Source organism: Chlorocebus sabaeus, chromosome 15 (assembly GCF_047675955.1).
Source record: "Chlorocebus sabaeus isolate Y175 chromosome 15, mChlSab1.0.hap1, whole genome shotgun sequence".
NCBI lineage: Eukaryota > Metazoa > Chordata > Mammalia > Primates > Cercopithecidae > Chlorocebus > Chlorocebus sabaeus.
Genome location: NC_132918.1, coordinates 24,508,261 through 24,529,510, shown reverse-complemented (window position 1 = coordinate 24,529,510; position 21,250 = coordinate 24,508,261). Strand labels below are relative to the sequence as shown.

The 21,250-nt window shown below is 36.5% G+C and overlaps 1 long non-coding RNA gene across 1 annotated transcript in view; it reads left to right on the top strand.

Moving 5' to 3' along the window:
- The window catches only part of LOC103221313 (uncharacterized), a 349,435-nt gene extending 329,133 nt beyond the window's left edge, over nucleotides 1–20,302 (top strand). Inside the window, exons 18-19 of the long non-coding RNA XR_012095553.1 lie at nucleotides 19,637–19,728; nucleotides 19,879–20,302. This is a non-coding gene — a long non-coding RNA (uncharacterized lncRNA). The remainder of the gene's footprint in view (nucleotides 1–19,636; nucleotides 19,729–19,878) is intronic.
- The last annotated feature ends 948 nt before the right edge of the window (nucleotides 20,303–21,250 follow it).

Genomic DNA, 21,250 nt, shown 5'->3' with positions numbered 1-21,250 from the left:
ATGAATGGGGAAAAAATAAAAGAGAGCAATATACAAGGTCAGAATTCATTTTGTAAGAAGAAATATATTGCTATGTATTTTTATACATGTAAATACAACACAGATACATATATAAACATTTGCACTTGCATGTGCAGAATGTAAATTTTATATATTGATGTGCTGGCAGATTACAAGTGTGTAAAAGCTTGAGAGATAGGTATGAAAAATGTACTTTTCACTTATATATTAATACTTCTGTATTACTGAATATTTTCAATGAACATTTACTTATTTTAAGGTTACTTACTTCAAATTATAGCCCATGTTAATAAAAGCTTGACGCCCTTCATGCCCTGCCCCAATAAGGCTAGATGTTCTTACAAATTCATCATTCTATACGTGACTGCTTCCTATGTATGTATCAAGTGTAAAATGCCAAGCATATTATGAACTCAAAATACCTTTAATGGCTAATTTAATGTAAAATAATTATAAATATTTGCCAATGACCTACATAAAAAACAATTTAACAGGCGAAAGAAAGAATGAAAGTATAAACATAATAAGGTAACAGTAGGTGTATTAGTCCATTCTCATGCTGCTGTGAAGAAATACCCAAGACTGAGTAATTTACAAAGAAAAGAGGTTTAATTGACTCACAGTTCCAAATGACTGGGGAGGTCACAGGATACCTACAATCATGATGGAAGGCACCTCTTCACAGTGTGGCGGGAGAGACAATGAGTGCCGGCAGGGTAAATGCCAGAGCTAATAATGCCATCAAAACTCGTGAGAACTCACTCACTATCACGAGAACAACACGGGGGAAACCATCCTCTGATTCAATTACCTCCCACCAGGTCCCTCCCATGACACGTGGAGACTTTGGGAACTACAATTCAAGAAGAGATTTGGGTGGAGACACAGCCGAATTATATCAGTAGGGAAAATAAAGAAGAAAAATGAGTATGGCAAATTAGAAAGTTACAATCCTCTATAAAGAATTTAAAAAATAAAATGGAAAGCTAAACCTCAAAACTTAACTGAGTGAAGTAATAACCATTAGACATTGATATAAAGGATTCACTACTTTATGTCTATTTTACAAACAAAATAAAACACAATCACGTACACCATTAGATACAACAAATTATCTTTGCTGTAAAATTGCTTAAGTAATAATAACATATGTCACTCATTAAAGTTCTTTAACCATCAAGATTTCCTCATAATTCCGTAAATGTATCTTGCATAGAAGACTTGCTGTTTTGCCGAAAGAATTGAATTATCTGGTTTTCACAGTGTATCAACTAATGATATTTAATATGAAAACTTTTTAAAAAAATAATATGTACTTTCTTTGGTTATCTTTATAGCTTTTCAATTAATACCTTTGAGTTGGCAAGAGGAGAAAGTGCCTGATTTGTGTTACATTTAATTGTTCTAAAGGTAATCATTGTTCAAAAGATGTGAAGCTATTGTTCAGAACCAGGGTACTTAGACTGCATTAGACACATTGATGCTGACATCAGAAAGGTGGCTTGCTCTCATTACTAAAATGTGTTACCTTAGCACATTGCTTTTATCCAAAAAAAATGGCCACATTCATAAAGATCATAACCATAAAGGTTTCTGAAAATTTATGTTTAAAGGAGAAAAATGAAATGCTGACTTTAAGAGTGGTGAATGTTTATTTTAAAATATTTAATAAGGTGACTAATTTATGCCACTGTTAATTTTTTGATGTGTATAAAATGTATCTTTTAAAATTTTTTCACTGATACTTAATATTTGTGGATATTTATGGAGTACATATGATATTTTGTTATATTCATAGAATGTATACATGTATGGATATCCATCACCTCTGCTACTTATCATTTATATATATTGAGAATATTAACTCTTTTACTTCTGGTAGATTTTATTCAGCATCTTTAAATAATCAGTCATTTCTAAGTTAAAGTAAGAAACAACTTGATAGTTTTGTGCTTGTTTTCTTTTGGAATACTGTGTTAATAGTACTAGGATATCCTTTGTAGAAGCTGGGGTAATTGGTGACTTTTGAAATATTTTATTAGTGCATCTCCTGATGCACTCAGCTAGTTTTAGGGGTCAGCAAAGTTTACTTCACAGATCCAATCTAGTGAAGTGCTTGTTTTGTAAATAAAATCTTATTAGAACACAAGTATGCCCTTTCATTTATTTATTGTCTATGCTGCATTTTTGCTAGATGTGAGTAGTTGCATCAGAGGCTCTGATTTGCACCGTCCCAAATATTTACTATTTTGCCCTTTACAAAAATATTTGCTAACTCCTGATTGGAACAAATTGATTCTTGTGTCTTGCTCCAGCACTGTAACAAACCCCAAAACCACAGAGAGTACACATAGACTATAGCAGAATTTCTCATGCTTGAGAAAGGTGAATATTCCCTTGGAAGGATGCAAAGTATTCTTCTCACCATCAGTAATGACTTAAATTACTTTTATTGTATAGTTTCTTAAGTCCAAATAAATACATATTTAGTTTTACACTCTTTATAGGTTTAGCTTATCCCAAAACATATTTGAAGTATTGCACACATAAAATTAACATTAAATGGATTTAATGGTAATGTTATTTTGCACAAACTAACTCTGTACTTGAGGCATAAAAATGGAACTACCTGATATGACTACAGCCTTTTCAGTTTGGTACATGGCTCCTACTGCACTCCATGTGATGACTGAGTTCCCTCTCCATTTTTTCTCCATACAAATTTCCATGAAACCTCCCTTGGGACAGAAAATGTTGAATTAATTGTATTTGGTTTGTTTAGGGAGCACATCATGAATAATGAAAGATCATATAACCGAAGTTCTTAAACAATTCATTTCAAACTGATATGCAGTGTGAGCACTGGGATCTCATGGAAGTTCTTGTTTATAATGACCACTCAGGTTATTTGGCATGAGTACATATGTATGCATATATAAATCTACATACATATGTACATACATACATGTATGTCCATACATTCAACATAATTTAGATGGAGAAGGAAATTTAACTGTTCTCATTGAGAACTTGTAGGTTACCTGTATACATTGGCTTACCTCTATTCTGGTTACAAAACACTGACCTAGAACAAAGATAGAAATATTTTAAAAGTTAAAGAAGAGCAGATTAATGGTCATTTAGGCAAGGAAGAACGATGCTATAACATTGCTTAATGCTGGAGGAGCTTTCATTATGGACTATTATAACTTAAGCAGAAAGTTCAATCCAGATTCCCTATTTCACACTCCTGTAAGCAACCTCATAATTTTAATGAAATAAGCACATTAATGTTCTATTCTGCATAATGAGAATTATAAAGGAATTAAACAGAATATAGAAGATAAATGTATAATATGCTATAAAAACTCATAGCTAATCTAAATAATATCCAAAATTTACTGCATCAAATGGTTAGGTATTATAAAGTTTTGAGTATTTATATTAATAACTACCAAAACAAGTGGTTAAAATAAAATCAATACTTAAAAATTCTGAAGAAGTTTGGTTAGTTAGAGGAAATGATATAAAGTACAGGAATTTACTTAGTAAAGATACTTGTAATAACGAGCCACAGAAAGTTTTGATTCCTATAATGACAAATCCATGTATGGAAAAATGGGCAAAATCATTATATTTATTTAAAAAATGAGACTTCAAGTTTTAACTTACATTTAGACATATTTGATGCTTACTGAACATCTTTAGAGAGGATTTAGGTAACTACATTTATATCACTATAAAAATCTAATTTCATTTGCATTCTGAACTACCAAAAATTTCAAAATTATTATTCTTCTAGGTGATGAATCTCTGATTTGAACATGTTCCAGGTACCAACAGTCTAACCAACTGTTTTAGAACAGATCATGAAATTTGCCTGGGGTGACAATAAGTGAGAATGATGACTTGGACTCAATTCTAGGTTACTTTTACTTTAGTTTTCTTCCAAAGCAGTAAATAAACAGAGTAGCTGACATAAATAAGAAAGTAGGTGACTGATGTAAATAAGAAAAGAAAGTAGGTGGGGGTTCCCTCATCGGTCAGGGTTCTCTAAAGGAACAAAAATAACTTGTGATGGTTAATACTGAGTTCAACTTGATTGGATTGAACGATACAACGTATTGATTCTGGGTGTTTCTGTGAAGGTGTTGCCAAAGGAAATTAACATTTGAGTCAGTGGGATGGGAAAGACAGGCCCACCCTATATCTGGGTGGGCATAATCTAATTAGCTCCAGCATGGCTAGAATATAAGCAGGCAGAAAAATGTGAAAAAAGAGGCTGACCTAGCCTCCCAGTCTACATCTTTCTCCCATGCTGAATACTTCCTGACCTTGAGCATTGGACTCCAAGTTCTTCAGTGTTGGAAATTGGACTGGCTCTCCTTGCTCCTCAGCCTGCAGACAGCCTATTTTGGGACTTTGTGATCATGTGAGTTAATACTTTTATATATATATATATATATATATATATATATATATATATATATATATAAAATATGTATAATACTTATACATATATATGAGTTTATTGTATATATTATATATATTTTATATATATTTATATATATATATATATTCCATTAGTTGGTTCCCTCCAGAGAACCCTAATACAGATTTTTGTACTAGGAGTGGGGCCATGATTCTCTCTTTTTATAATTCAAATTAGTCTTTTGTCTATTCAACCTAGAAGTTTCCTGCTTATATAAATTAAATAGGAATGCCATAGGTTTTCTATCAATTTCACTTCTAGGAACACCGTGATTAGTCAATGCCAGAGCTCTACATGAGTCAGACTATTCTGAGTGCTGCTTTGCCTCTGCTGTCCATTACAGTAGCTACAGCCACCCTGTCTTTGATGGTTTAGTACTGCCACATGGACCCTGCCACCTCGGGATCCAATTTAAAATCTGTAGTTGAGTGATTGTGGTTCCCACTGTCAGATCTGAGGTTCAGGGAAGAACAATTACAGGGCTCTTCAAAGATGTAGGTGCTACCCTCACAAATCTATTTCACAAAACATTGGTCAAAGTTATATTTTTTGAACCCTCCCAGCTGGGAGGAGTAAGTCTTAAGTGACTAATCCACTCCACTATCCCAATCTCCACTATCCCCTTTGTTCCCCTCCTCTACATTAAACCAAGGAAGATCAGAGGTTTCCAGCTCACTTGCAGTGGGCCATCTTTTAATCCATATTTTACCTAAGCAAGCAAATAAGCTATTAGAACCTTTTTTAAATTCCCTGAGCTGCAACGTTAAATACGGAGCCCCTACTTAGCGGGCCAAAATCAATAAATTCAGCCTGATCCAACTCTATGTTCCTTCCACCATTATCTCACACAGTTAATATTCATTCCCATGCCTGTTTTCCAGATTTCTTTTTCCGCAAATTAGCAAACTCAAGCAGTTATTTTTGAGGGTGGTGCACCTCCTCATGGGTCACACTCTGAACCTCACCTTCAGGGGCCCGCCAGGGCTTTAGTCTAGTTATAGGTGTAGAAGAAAACAGGTGTCTCCTGAGGAGAATCAACATTATCTTGCCTGGCAACTGCCTCACAGGAGGCCATGACTGTTGCCTCAGGCAGTTCAGGGTTTATCTCCTCAGACATAGGTGGAAAGGCTAATGGCAGCGTGGGTCAGGGAGGAGACATTGCCAATACTGGGGATGGGGAAGCTGCTTCCTCTAGCCAAAAATGGTTAATCAGCTTTTACAAACTCGGTGTCCCCAGCTTCATCAGAGTCCTCCCACACATCTGCATTCCAAGCTGCAGGCTCCCATTCTTTTCCAATCAATACCCTCACTTTAACAGTAGACACTTCATGTCTACTGTGCATGCACCTTTCATTGCAGGTCAGCCACTCACATGATAAGAGCCTGTGTCTGTTTTTCCACAATTTCAGCTCTTGCTCTACAGGAGATAAGACTCTCACTCAGGGCAATCTTAGCATATCTGAGACTCAGTATCTGCTTCTGAAGCTGGAAGATGGAATCCCTGAGTTCATCATTTTCTTTCATCACTTTGTCCACTGAACTTAGGAGCAGTCAACCAGCTTCATTATGTTCCTTAGTTCTCCACTATTGTTGAACGTATTATGTACAGAGTCACTAAACTCCTTGCCTCTCGTGAGCGATGAATCAGGAGTGTTAAATGCATTTTTTCTCCATAACTCTCTAAACAATTCATGCTAAGGACTATCAGTGTTCTCCATACAATTAGATGTAGAGTCCTTAGTATTTCTGTGTTTAATCATATTAAGTAGCCAACTCCAAAAACCCCAAAACCAATGAAAGAACTCTATCCTTAATATCCTGTTCCTCTAGAACCACTTCTGGTACCAAAATCTGGATTAGTCAGGGTTCTCTAGAGGGACAGAACTAACGAAATATATAAATATATATATACACACACACAAGGTCCCACAGTAGGCTGTTTGCAGGCTGAGGAGAAAGGAGATCCAGGCCAAGTTCAATAACTGAAGAACTTGGATTCTAATATTCAAAGAAGGACAGGAAGCATCCAGCATGGGAGAAAGATGTAGGCTGCGAGGCTAGTCCAGTCTCTCCACTTTTTTTTCTGCCTGCTTATATTCTAGCCATGCTGGCAGCTGATTTATTGTGCCCATCCGATTTAAGGGTGGGTCTGCCTTTCCCAGCCCCCTGACTCAAATGATAATCTCCTTTGGCAACACCCTCACAGACACACCCGGGATCAATACCTTGTATCCTTCAATCTAATCAAGTTGACAGTCAGTGTTATCTAACATAGGGGGCTACACATCTTTTCTCCTAGACTACATACTTTTTCGTTTGTATGCCATTAAGGTACATCAAAGATTGGTGGTGTTGTCAGACCATGAACAATGGGAAGCTACTAAGTCTCAGTGTGAATCTATGGGCTCACTCTCTTTTGTACCCCGTAGTCATCTCAGCCCCAGGAACGAGTTACACTATAGTAAAAGGCAACAGTCCACTACTCAGGAACCTGCATGGGGATGCCATCTCTACAATGCCTGGGAGGTTTCCTTTTATGCACACTTAGACATGGCTGGGCCTGTCATACCAATAATATTGTTTCCCTTATTACCAGTACATGAAAAAAATTTTTCTTGAAACAAAAGCGGAATACAGGTACAAGGAATAAGGAAAACAAGAAAGAAAAACAATGATACATTTTTTCCAATTAAAAGATTCCAAATTATTTTGACCCAAAAAACACTTTAGATTATTATACCATCATAAAATGCTCTGTAAGCGTTATGATTTTGAAGTGTTATTAATCTTCTCTACAACATAGTCAGGGAATTTAGTATACAAATACATTTTATCATAAATGCAATAATGACAACATTCATATCAAGAAATGCCATATGAACCCTATCTAATATGGTACCATATTTTACACTCCCCGTTCTTCTCAGAATAGACTGTGGCACATTTCAAAATAGATTCCCTTTAGTTCATGACTTGTTCAGTTGCAAATTCATGTAAACTACAGAACCAGTTTGGCACCTGCTGTGATCATGAGTCTACTGCTGTTTCTCTAATCAGAAAACATTCCTATTAGATAAACCATCTGGCTTGAAAAGCATCCCTTTTGCATTCAAAATGATTTTGTTAGAATTCAGCCAAAGTATATTTTAAAAGGAAAGATGTGTCAGCAAGACCAGTCTGTTTACTAATGGAACAATCCTCTGTTAAAATACCATTTGTGGGATAAAAGCCATAAAATGAAAATATTACACAACATGAACATATTCTAGCTACATGTAAAAATGTGGGTGGTGCCAATCTTTGTCCAAGGCTGTACTCTGAAATCTGTGGAAATTTAGCCAGTCATGGGCATCATCAGATCAGAGCCAACTAAGTGGCATGTTATTCTAATTGTAATCATTCCCATTGAAGCGTGATATGTAAATGTTGCTCCGTGACCATTAGCATTACCTGTGGGTAGTAGGGTACCACTTGGTTATCCAGTGAGTAATGTTTATTCTTGTAGTTGTGAGTCACTTTTATTTATATTCATAGTCTTCAAGCTATATATATTTTGTATCATTTTGTCAAATAGCAATAACAATGTAATATGATTTTAAGAATAATTCATAGGAACACAAAGTATCTAGTCTTAGTATTTTTAGTAAATTTGGGGTAATATGATGATAAATATTTTATTTTCTAACCAGGCACAACTAGTAGGGAAAAAGGTGGTTGAAGCATGTTGACTCAAAGTTAATTAAAGCTTAATGGTCATTAGAAAAAGGATGGATGCTGAAATAAATGTTGCTTGTTAATCTCTTCTCTTCAATTAACATGTTTATCAAATTTTTTTTGTATGAACAGACTTGCTAAAACGTTCTTAATTACATTTTGAAAACTAGAGACCTGATTCTTTCCTTCAAAGAGCTTTCCTCTATTTGAAGAAGCAAGACTAATATATAAAATACCTAGTAATGAAGGAGAACCTGTGAATTTTTGAGATTTGATTGATAATACTGTAGAGATCAGAAAAAAATCCAAATAGATGACATAGAATTTAAGTATTGTTTTAGTTGACAAGTTACTGCTACAAGAATAGTTGGCAAAAAGGCAAGATACTTGAGAGAACACAGAGAGAACAGCGGAAGTGTAGATTACGGGTAACAAGATCTATATAGCATACAATGTCATTTTCAGTTGGAAATGTCAAAGTTAAGGTATTGATAGCTATCCAGAGTCCTTGTAATGTGAGTCTAATAATTTAATACTTGCCTATAGAAATCAATACTCTCATTGTTTTGGCTTTATTTTTTTCAATTGGACTGTGAACTCATCCACAGGGCATATGTTGTAGTTGAGTAATTTATAATGTCTCATATCTTGCAGTGTTCACAAGACATTTTCTCAAAGAATGAATGTTTAAATGGGTTACATCATAAATGCTAATTACATGATTGCCTTTTGTGATTAAAAATATTGCTGTCATTTTCTGCTTAAAAATCCAAAATCGTTTTTATATTGTCAATGCCTGGAGGGAGGGAAGTAACTTTGTTGAATTAATGTAAAGTTTGATTATTGCTAAAATGAAAGAAATAATAAGAATAAAATTGGAGAATCCTAACAACCTACAGAAATCATCCTTTTCATCCTCCTTTGTTATAATTTTCCTTTTTTGCTTGCTTTAAATTCCCACCATTGAAATAGCTCTTTTCGAAAGTACAGTGGATATGAAATTATTGCCTTCAGGAAGCTACCAAGAACATACTACGTATTATTTGGAACTGTTATGTATTATCTGCATCTAGAAATAGGTGCTAAAATACTTTGCCATCACACATTAACAAGGACATTTTCATTATATTTGGTAGCTAACAACTTTGAAAGCAGAGAGGAGAGTTTTGTTCTGAAAGAAGATGCTGAAATACAGTCAAATTTCAGTAGGAAGGGGAAAAAACCCATTATCTATTTCTAGGACTTGAGAAAAAGCACCATAATAATCAAACATATGGAAAGACAAGCTATATCAAAACATATCTACCTGCATATTCTATGTGTGTGTGTGTGTATGTGTGTGAGAGAGAGAGAGAGGGGGAGAGAGAAAGCATGTATGTATGCTCATGTGCAGGTGTGTGAATGTGTGTCTATGCACTGACTGGTATGTGTTATGTAAAATTTTGTCACTTGTAAATAAAACAGAAAAAGTAAAAAAAAAAAAAAAACCTGAAATAATGAATAATTATTTAATCTCAATATAAGCATTTTCTACTAAAGAGTATTCAATAAAATTATTTAACAAGAAAAACCTATTTTTGATGAACATTTAGATTAATAGAACTGATACATACCATTTATTTATCATTTATATATTTCAGGTACTGTGACAAATATTTTCACATTCACAGTTTATAATTTATTTCTCACTTACTCTTACATGGCTTTTATAGCCAAAATAAAAAACAAAACAAAAAAAAAACAAAAACAAAAAACAAAAACCAAAAAACTGCCACACTAAACTCCAGTAGCTTCCACAACAACATAGAACAGGACCTATGAATTCCATCATGATGTATCCCAGATGCACAGTGATGCAAGTCAACAAACAAAGGAGAAAATGAGTGATACTCCCAGTATTGTTTTTGTTGTGGTGGTTGGTATTTTCCAGAACTAGCAGGGTTTCAGATCCTGATCCTCATAAGGTTGTGCTGAACAAGTGTTGCCACTTCAAGGATGAGAACCCAGTTTGATGGAAGACTTCAGGAAAGATTTCAATAAACTCAGAAGTATTGACCTAGCTCACTGCTATTAATTAGAGCCTTTCAAACTTCAGGGGCTAGCTAAATTTATATTTACTACATCTCTTTTTGACATAATGAGAAAGATCCAACAATAGGTTTCTGATTGTGCCATGAAGAAATAAACTGTATATTAAATTTTTCATAAATGAACAATTGAATAATGGTATGTTTTAACCATGGTTATGTATTTGTGTGTTCTTTTAGTAAAGTAGTACCACAGTTTCTGGTATGTACGCCTGATTTTGAATCCAGCTCTGTCACTTACTAGCTGTGGGACCTAAGATAAGTCACTTAACTTCTCCATGCCTTGGTTTTCTAATCAGGAGTTGGTTTGAGAATTAAATCTACTAGAACAGTGTCTGAAACATAGTAAGCACTATCATTCGCTGCTATTACTTTGACATTTATGTAGATATTCTTAAATAATGAGATAGATAGGTATGCTGGTTATTTTAAATTACTGACTTTTAACTGTGAAAAGTGACATCAGATGAAGAATGAAGAAAAAGTATTTCCTCTATCTAAACCTCTCTGGAAATTCTAGATCCTTTCCTTCCTCGACCTATTCTGCCCATATTGAGATGATGCATATCGCCTACTAGTTGAGAATTATTAAGTTCTATTGAAAGAACTTACAGAACTGTTTTGTGAATGTCAATGGTGTGGTGGCTGAAAATGGTTAGAAAGCATTGATTGAAGTAGGGTTAGAGCACATGACCGTAATTGGCCTGAAGAATAGCTTTAATTTCACTCTGCTTTTGTGACACAAACTTTGAACCTAGATGTGGAATGTAAACCTTTCCATAGTGAGTGTAATATCCGCTCCAAGTGACCTTCAAATGAATCTCTAAGTCAGATATTATTTGCACAGCAAAGTGCCAAGAAAAAAAAATTTGCCTGTCTCGAGGAACAGGAATATTCTCTCTGGTTCTTGGGGATTTATTTATTTTGGGGGGTTTCTTATTTTTTGTTGTCATTTTTTCTCCCTCACTAGAATACAAACTCAATGAGAACAAGAATTTTTTAATGTTTGTTGACTACCTAGAATAGAGTCTGGCATATGTAATTATTCAATAAATATTCACTGAATGAATAAATGAAGTACTTTTTCACACCTTGAAACAAAACATTATATTGTGATAACTTTAAACAAAGTCCTAGTATATATATGTTGTTTCAATTTTATAAACATCAATGGTTCACCTCTATGAACATGACATTTATAGTATTTTTATTTTTTCCATTTTATTTGGCAAATTGATCCTACAACAAATTATTTTATAGATATTCTTTTACTACATCTTAACAACTTGCAGATATTCCCACAGTATCGGAAACTGAAAAGTATGTTTTTCACTGTGTGATTTCATTTAAATTGTCCACATTAGCCATTGCGAGGAAAATTGGCTTTTAGAAAAATTTTCCTCTTTTAGCCAACAAATTCCTAAAAGTAGTAGTTGATATATTTTGCAGTATTGAGTTAACTTGTCAAGAACACAAATTACAAATTGATTTGTGATTTCTTGATAATCTTAATATAGTTAGGCATAATGCATGAATATGTAATAGCGTGCAGCCAAAGGAAGATGATGGGTTGAAGGGAACTGGGAATTTCTCTAATTTCCTCTCCAGGCACTGTTTATCACAAATATTTCCAAACTAATAGCCTTCTTTATTTGCTAACTTTGGTGAAATTCTTGCCTACAGTTTTGTAGAGTATGGCATTGACAACTTCCTGGACATATCTGTCCACCATAAACTATTTCCACATACTTTTTAGGTTTGAAACCACCATTACAAGTTGTTGTTGCTCTTTTTGACATCCATAAGGGTTTAATTTTTGGACTGATTTTTTTTCATTATAATTCCAATTAGAAATAGCCCAGAGTCTGTGTGATATTTATTCATACCAAATAGTTTGATTTACATACATGAGTTATGTTTGTTATTTCTTTCAATCAGTACCTTCAGATCTTCCTCCAATATTAATTTTAGCTTCTAAAAATATATTTTTTTAACTTTCTATTTTTTGTTGTTTTTTTTTTAATGCTTAGGCAACCAAGTTTACTTGCACAAGGGAAGAATTTTTTCCTACATAGCACATATCACATTCTTCTTCTTTTTTTGGTTTCATTATTATTATACTTTAAGTTCTAGGGTACATGTGCACAACATACAGGTTTGTTACATATGTATATATGTACCATGTTGGTGTGCTGCACCCATTAACTCGTCATTCACATTAGGTATATCTCCTAATGCTATCCCTCCCCCGCCACACCCCACAATAGGCCCTGCTGTGTGATGATCCCCTTCCTGTGTCCAAGTGATCTCATTGTTCAATTCCCACCTATAAGTGAGAACATGCGGTGTTTGGTTTTCTATTCTTGTGATTGTTTGCTGAGAATGATGGTTTCCAGTTGCATCCATCTCCCTACAAAGGACATGAACTCATCCTTTTTTATGGCTGCATAGTATTCCATGGTGTATATGTGCCACATTTTCTTAATCCAGTCTGTCACTGATGGACATTTGGGTTGATTCCAAGTCTTTGCTATTGTGAATAGTGCTGCAATAAACATACATGTGCATGTGTCTTTATAGCAGCATGATTTATAATCCTTTGGGTATATACCCAGTAATGGGATGGCTGGGTCAAATGGTATTTCTAGTTCTAGATCCTTGAGAAATCTCCACACTGTTTTCCACAATGGTTGGACTAGTTTACAGTCCCAACAACAGTGTAAAAGTGTTCTTATGTCTCCACATCCTCTCCAGCACCTGTTGTTTCCTGATTTTTTAATGATCGCCATTCTAACTGGTGTGAGATGGTGTCTTGTTGGGGTTTTGATTTGCATGTCTCTGATGGCGAGTGATGATGAGCATTTTTTCATGTGTCAGTGGGCTGTATGAATGTCTTCTTTTGAGAAGTGTCTGTTCATATCCTTTGCCCACTTTTTGATGGAGTTGTTTGTTTTTTTTTTCCTTGTAAATTTCTTTGAGTTCTTGGTAGGTCCTGGATATTAACCCTTTGTCAGATGAGTAGATTGCAAAACTTTTCTCCCATTCTGTAGGTTGCCTGTTCACTCTGATGGTAGTTTCTTTTGCTGTGCAGAAGCTCTTTAGTTTAATTAGATCCCATTTGTCAATTCTGGCTTTTACTGCCGTTGCTTTTGGTGTTTTAGACATGAAGTCCTTGCCCATGCCTATGTCCTGAATGGTATTACCTAGGTTTTCTTCTAGGGTTTTTATGGTTTTAGGTCTAACATTTAAGTCTCTAATCCATCTTGAATTAATTTTCGTATAAGGAGTAAGGAAAGGATCCAGTTTCAGCTTTCTACTTATGGCTAGCCAATTTTCCCAGCACCATTTATTAAATAGGGAATCCTTTCCCCATTTCCTGTTTCTCTCAGGTTTGTCAAAGATCAGATGGATGTAAATGTGTGGTATTATTTCTGAGGGCTCTGTTCTGTTCCATTGGTCTATATCTCTGTTTTGGTATCAGTACCATGCTGTTTTGGTTACTGTAGAATTGTAGTACAGTTTGAAGTCAGGTAGCGTGATGCCTCCAGCTTTGGTCTTTTGACTTAGGATTGTCTTGGCAATGCGGGCTCTTTTTTGGTTCCATATGAACTTCCAAGCAGTTTTTTCCAATTCTGTGAAGAAAGTCATTGGTAGCTTAATGGGGATGGCATTGAGTATATAAATTACCTTGGGTAGTATGGCCATTTTCATAATATTGATTCTTCCTATTCATGAGCATAGTATGTTCTTCCATTTGGTTTGTGTCCTCTTTTATTTCACTGAGCAGTGGTTTGTAGTTCTCCTAGAAGAGGTCCTTTACATCCCTTGTAAGTTGGATTCCTAGGTATTTTATTCTCTTGGAAGCTACTGTGAATGGGAGTTCATTCATGATTTGGCTCTCTGTCTGTCTGTCACTGGTGTATAAGAATGCTTGTGATTTTTGCACATTGATTTTGTATCCTGAAACTTTGCTGAAGTTGCTTGTCAGCTTAAGAAGATTTTGGGCTGAGATGATGGGGTTTTTTAAATATACAATCATGTCATCTGCAAACAGGGAAAATTTGACTTCTTCTTTTCCTAACTTAATACCCTTGATTTCTTTCTCTTGCCTGATTGTCCTAGCCAGAACTTCCAACACTATGTTGAATAGGAGTGGTGAGAGAAGGCATCCCTGTCTTGTGCCAGTTTTCAAAGGGAATGCTTCCAGTTTTTACCCATTGAGTATGATATTGGCTGTGTGTTTGTCATAAATAGCTCTTATTATTTTGAGATACGTTCCATCAATACCTAATTTATTGAGAGTTTTTAGCACAAAGGGCTGTTGAATTTTGTCAAAGGCCTTTTCTGTATCTATTGAGATAATCATGTGGTTTTTGTCTTTGGTTCTGTTTATATGCTGGATTACATTTATTGATTTGTGTATGTTGAACCAGCCTTGCATCCCGGGTTGAAGCCCACTTGATCATGGTGGATAAGCTTTTTGATGTGCTGCTGAATTCGGTTTGCCAGTATTTTATTGAGGATTTTTGCATCGATGTTCATCAGGCATATTGGTCTAAAATTGTCCTTTTTCGTTGTATCTCTATCAGGCTTTGGTATCAGGATGATGCTGGCCTCATAAAATGAGTTAGGGAGGATTCCCTCTTTTTCTATTGACTGGAATAGTTTCAGAAGGAATGGTACCAGCTCCTCCTTGTACCTCTGGTAGAATTTGGCTGTGAATCCATCTGGTCCTGGACATTTTTTGGTTGGTAGGCTATTAATTACTGTCTCAATTTCAGAGCCTGCTATTAGTCTATTCAGGGATTCAATTTCTTCCTGGAATTGGCTAGGGAGAGTGTAAGTGTCCAAGAAATTATCCATTTCCTCTAGGTTTTCTAGTTTATTTGCGTAGAGGTGTTTATAGTATTCTCTGATGGTAGTTTGTATTTCTGTGTGGTCAGTGGTGATATCCCCTTCATCACTTTTTTATTGTATCTATTTGATTCTTCTCTCTTTTCTTCTTTATTAGTCTTACTAGTGGTCTATCAATTTCGTTGATCTTTTCAAAAAACCAGCTCCTGGATTCATTGATTTTTTGGAGGGTTTTTTGTGTCTCTATCTCTCTCAGTTCTGCTCTGATGTTAGTTATTTCTTGCCTTCTGCTAGCTTTTGAATGTGTTTGCTCTTGCTCTAGTTCTTTTAATTGTGATGTTAGGGTGTCAATTTTAGATCTTTCCTGCTTTCTTTTGTGGGCATTTAGTGCTATACATTTCCCTCTACACACAGCTTTAAATGTGTCCCAGAGATTCTGGTATGTTGTATCTTTGTTCTCAGTAAAGACATTTCAAGGAACGTCTTTATTTCTGCCTTCATTTTTTTATGTACCCAGTAGTCATTCAGGAGCAGGTTGTTCAGTTTCCATGTAGTCGACCGGTTTTGATTGAGTTTCTTAGTCCTGAGTTCTAGTTTGATTGCACTGTGGTCTGAGAGACAGTTTGTTATAATTTATCTTCTTGTACATTTGCTGAGGAGTGCTTTACTTCCAACCATGTGGTCAATTTTGGAATAAGTGCGATGTGGTGCTGAGAAGAATGTATATTCTGTTGATTTGGAGTGGAGAGTTCTGTAGATGTCTGTTAGGTCCACTTGGTGCAGAGTTGAGTTCAATTCCTGGATATCTTTCTTAACTTTCTGTCTCGTTAATCTGTCTAATGTTGACAGTGGGGTGTTAAAGTCTCCCATTATTATTGTATGGTAGTCTAAGTCTCTTTGTAAGTCTCTAAAGACTTGCTTTATGAATCTGGGTGCTCCCATTTTGGGTGCGTATATATTTAAGATAGTTAGCTCTTCCTGATGAATTAATCTCTTTATCATTATGTAATGGCCTTATTTGTCTCTTTTGATCTTTGATGGTTTAAAGTCTGTTTTATCAGAGACTAGGATTGCAACCCCTGCTGTTTATTGTTTTCCATTTGCTTAGTAGGTCTTCCTCCATCCCTTTATTTTGAGCCCATGTGTGTCTCTGCATGTGAGATAGGTCTCCTGAATACAGCGAACTGATGGGTCTTGACTTTTTATCCAATTTGCCAGTCTGTGTCTTTTAATTGGACCATTTAGTTCATTTACATTTAAGATTAATATTGTTATGTGTGAACTTGATCCTGTCATTACGATATTAGCTGGTAATTTTGCTTGTTAGTTGATGCAGTTTCTTCCTAGCATCGACGGACTTTACATTCTGGCATGTTTTTGCAATGACTGGTACTGGTTGTTCCTTTATATGTTTAGTGCTTCCTTCAGGATCTCTTGAAGGGCAGGCCTACAGGTGAAAAAATCTCTAAGCATTTGCTTATCTGTAAAGGATTTTATTTCTCCTTCACTTATGAAACTTAGTTTGGCTGCATATGAAATTCTGGGTTGAAAATTCTTTTCTTTAAGAATGTTGAGTATTGGCCCCCACTCTCTTCTAGCTTGTAGAGTTTCTGCCGAGGGATCTGCTGTTAATCTGTTGGGCTTCCCTTTGTGGGTAACCCGACCTTTCTCTCTGGCTGCCCTTAATAGTTTTTCCTTCATTCCCACTTCAGTGATTCTGACAATTATGTGTCTTGGAGTAGCTCTTCTCAAGGAGTATCTTTGCGGCGTTCTCTGTATTTCCTGTATTTGAACGTTGGCCTTCATTACTAGGTTGAGGAAGTTCTCCTGGATGATATCCTGCAGAGTGTTTTCCAACTTGGTTCCATTTTCCCCATCACTTTCAGGCACACCAATCAGATGTGGATTTGGTCTTTTCACATAATCCCATATTTCTTGGAGGTTTTGTTCATTTCTTTTTACTCTTTTTTTCCTCTACACTTCTCTTCTCACTTCATTGCATTCAGTTGATCTTCAATCACTGATACTCTTTCTTCCAGTTGATCAAGTCAGTCACTGAAGCTTGTGCATTTGTCATGTAGTTTTTGTGTCATGGTTTTCATCTCTATCAGTTCTTTTCAGGTCTTCTCTGCATTGATTATTCTAGTTATAAATTCATCCATTCTTTTTTCAAGGTTTTTAGTTTCTTTGTGCTGGGTACCTAGCTCCTCCTTTAGCTCTGAGAAGTTTGACCAACTGAAGCCTTCTTCTCTCAACTCGTCAAAGTCATTCTCCGTCCAACTTTGTTCCATTGCTGGCGATGAGCTGTGTTCCTTTGAAGGGGGAGATGTGCTCTGATTTTTTGAATTTCCAGCTTTTCTGCACTGCTTTTTCCCCATCTTTGTGGTTTTATCAGCCTTTGGTCTTTGATGATGGTGACATACTGATGGGGTTTTGGTGTGGGTGTCCTTTCTGTTTATTAATTTTCCTTCTAACAGTCAGGACCCTCAGCTACAGGTATATTGGAGTTTGCTTGAGGTCCACTCCAGACCCTGTTTGCCTAGGTATCAGCAGCGGAGGCTGCAGAAGATAGAATACTGCTGAACAGCGAGTGTTGTTGTCTGATTCTTGTTCTGGAAACTTCATCTCAGGGGTGTACCCAGCCATGTGAGGTGTGAGGTGTCGTCAGTCTTCGCCTAGTGCGGATGTCTCCCAGTTAGGCTACTCAGGGGACAGGGATCCACTTGAGCAGGCAGTCTGTCCATTCTCAGATCTCAACCTCTGTGCTGGGAGAACCACTGCTCTCTTCAAAGCTGTCATACAGGGACTTTTACATCTGCAGAAGTTTTTGCTGTTTTTTGTTTAACTATGCCCTGTCCCCAGAGGTGGAGTCTACAGAGGCAGGCAGGCCTCCTTGAGCTGCAGTGGGCCCCACCCAATTCAAGCTTCCTGGGCAGCTTTGTTTACCTACTTACGCCTCAGCAATGGTGGGTGCCCTTCCCCCAGCCTCACTGCTGCCTTGCAGTTAGATCTCAGACTGTTGTGCTAGCAATGAGGGAGGCTCCCTGGGCGTGGGACCCTCTGGGCCAGGTGTGGGATATAATTTCCTGGTGTGCCGTTTGCTAAGACCCTTGGTAAAGCACAGTATTAGGGTGCAAGTTACTCAATTTTCCAGGTGTTGTGTGTCTCAATTTCCCTTGGCTAGGAAAAGGAATTCCCTTCCCCCTTGCGCTTCCCAGGTAAGGCGATGCCTCGCCCTGCTTCAGCTCTCGCTGATTGGGCTGCATCCGTGGACCAGCATTGACTGTCCCACATGCCCCAGTGAGATGAAGCTGGTACCTCAGTTGAAAATGCAGAAATCACCCATCTTCTGTGTCGCTCACGCTGGGAGCTGGAGGCTGGAGCTGTTCCTATTCAGCCATCTTGGGTGCCCCCCCATATCACCAACTTTCTACTTGTGAGGCTGTTAGTCAATCAGACCATCCAAGTTTACCCACTTCTTCAGGACCCTAAACATGAGAGGGATTATTTATTTTCCTCATACTCTATCCTTTTTTTTATTTTCCTCACCTGACATTTAATTTACCAGGAAAACCTGAAATTGATTTATTTTTAAATCCATTTACTTCTCTTTCTCTCCAAAGCATGTGGATGACTGCATAAACTTCTAACAGACTCTCCTCTTCTCACTTAAGTCCTTTACGTGATTTATTCTTCAGAAGTGAATGTTTAGAAGAAAGGTAAATTCTATCAAACTGCAACGAAGCACCATATTGTAAAATAGCATGTCATAGCCCTTAATCCATGCTCCATATTGGGACCATCAAGGACTATGGAAACTGACTCCACCAATGAAAACATTGGTTTTCATTTTGTCTTCTCCTATTCCAAGGTCATTTTCAACTTAAGGCCTTTAATTTCCTTCCACTTTGCCCAGTTCTGGCTGGCTGCCTTCTCTTTATTAGGTTTTTGCTCATATATAACCTCCTTAGAAATAATAGTTCTTAACTTTCTATTTAAAATATTATCCTGCCATGTCATTTTCTTCAACAGACAACTCTTTTCCTTTTATTTATGTTTAACAACACTCCGAGTTTGTATACCCTCTTTGCATAGCTACATGTTTCAGAGGATATGAGCTCCATCCTCATTAGTCTAAATCTTATGCACTTTATTATACATCAGTCTAACCCTGAAGTTTTCAACCAGTGGAAGAGTTCCACACACAGAAATTCTGATATCGATCTGAAGTTTTAAATTTTTAAAAAACTTCTAATTTTCTAAACCAGTTTTTGTTTGCTTGTTTGTTTTTATTAAGATCTCATTCTGTCACTCAGGCTGGAGCGCAATGGTGTGATCACGGCTCACTGCAGTTTTGACCTCCTTGGGTTCAAGTGATCCTTCCATCTCAACCTCCCAAGGAGCTGGGGCTACAGGTGGGCACTACCACACCAGATAATTTTTTTTTTTTTTTTTTTTTTTTTAAAAGAGATGGGGTTTCACTATGTTGCCCACGCTGGTGTCAAACTCCTGCACTCAAGCCATCTGCCCACCTCGGCCTTCCAAGTTCTGGGATTAAAGGTATGATCCACCACATCCAGCTCAATTATAATGCTTTGAATAAACTTTGAGTGATTTGGCATAAAAACAGGCATGGGTTGTCATTTGGCAAATGAGACATGAAAGAAAGATTGCTGATGAGATGCTGAGAAATGTTGTTTGTCTTAAAAGGTGAGGATGGGGAGGTGTCAAAGAAGACGTAACCACTCCACAATCAGCTGGATTCTGTTGTGTAAGAATGTGAAGCTTGGCACTTCTATAGCCACCTTGTTCCAGGAAGGGTAAAACCTGAGGTTAGAAGCCAACATACTAATGATGGCAGAGAAGACAAAGAGAACCAGAATCTAAATGACATTGTTGAATTAGGTAACATTCACACTACACTACCTCCGGTCTTCTTTTTATGTGTGATAATAGATCTCAGTTATACTTGAGCCATTTAAAGTTGAGTCTAATGTTCATTTCAGACCAAAGTCACTTAATTGGCATGTTCTCTGCTTTGTTACCATATCCAGTTGTTTTCATGCAGGAAGTAAATCTCAAATTACCTTGTTTATTCATGAATTTATCTGATTTTGTCTTTCCCTACTTTTTTTTTTTTTTAAATCACCTATTTCATATTCATTCTGACTTGATGCCTAGAATGGTGTTTATCACATAATAGATAGTGAATTTATGAAGGTAAATGTAGAGTACATTAAAATAATTAAATTTATCTCCTTAGTATCTAAAGGTAAACTTTCTATGCTCATTTACTATCAAAGTTTTAATTTATTAGCTCTTTCTAGGAACACTTTGATATTCTTTATCAAAATATCTCTTTCTACAGTTTCACATTCCACCAGTGCATCTTCCACATTGCTGTTAAAGCAGCAGAGATCTTGCCTAAAATTTTTACATAGTGCCCATTGTATGCAACAACAACAACAACAAAAAATGTTCAAACCCTATGGCATGACAGACATCAGGCATCTATCTGCTCATCCAGCTTACCTGTTTCCAGTCTGTACTGCAGTCATACCTAAGGTCTCAGGTCATTCTCAAAACAGTGTGTGTAGTGGGTAGTCTAAAATGGCTCACGAGCTGCCTACCTCTTTCTGTGCACATGCTGCATAATTTCCTTCCCTTGAATATGAGTTGTCCTGACTCAATCAGGTGAGTCCTTTGGAAAGAGGATGCGAAGGTCAGAAATGAAAGAAACCTGAAATGTTCCAAGCTGCACCAGATGCCCTCTTGGCCACAGAAGACTTCAATCTATAACCACAAGGCACTGAATTAATCAAATAATCTAAATAATTTTGGAAGCAGATCCTAAACTCCAAATAAGAACGCGAGCAAGGCTGATACTTTACTGTATTTTTGTGAGATACCGAGGAGACAGTGCAGCCGAGATATACCCCAAATTCTGACCTGCACAACTATGAGATAATAGGAGTTTTTTTTAAGCTGCTAGATTTGTGATCATTTGTTATGCAACCATAGAACACTAATGCATAATGCTTTCTCAATTCTCCTAGCCTTTCATTTGTTATTTCTTCAATTT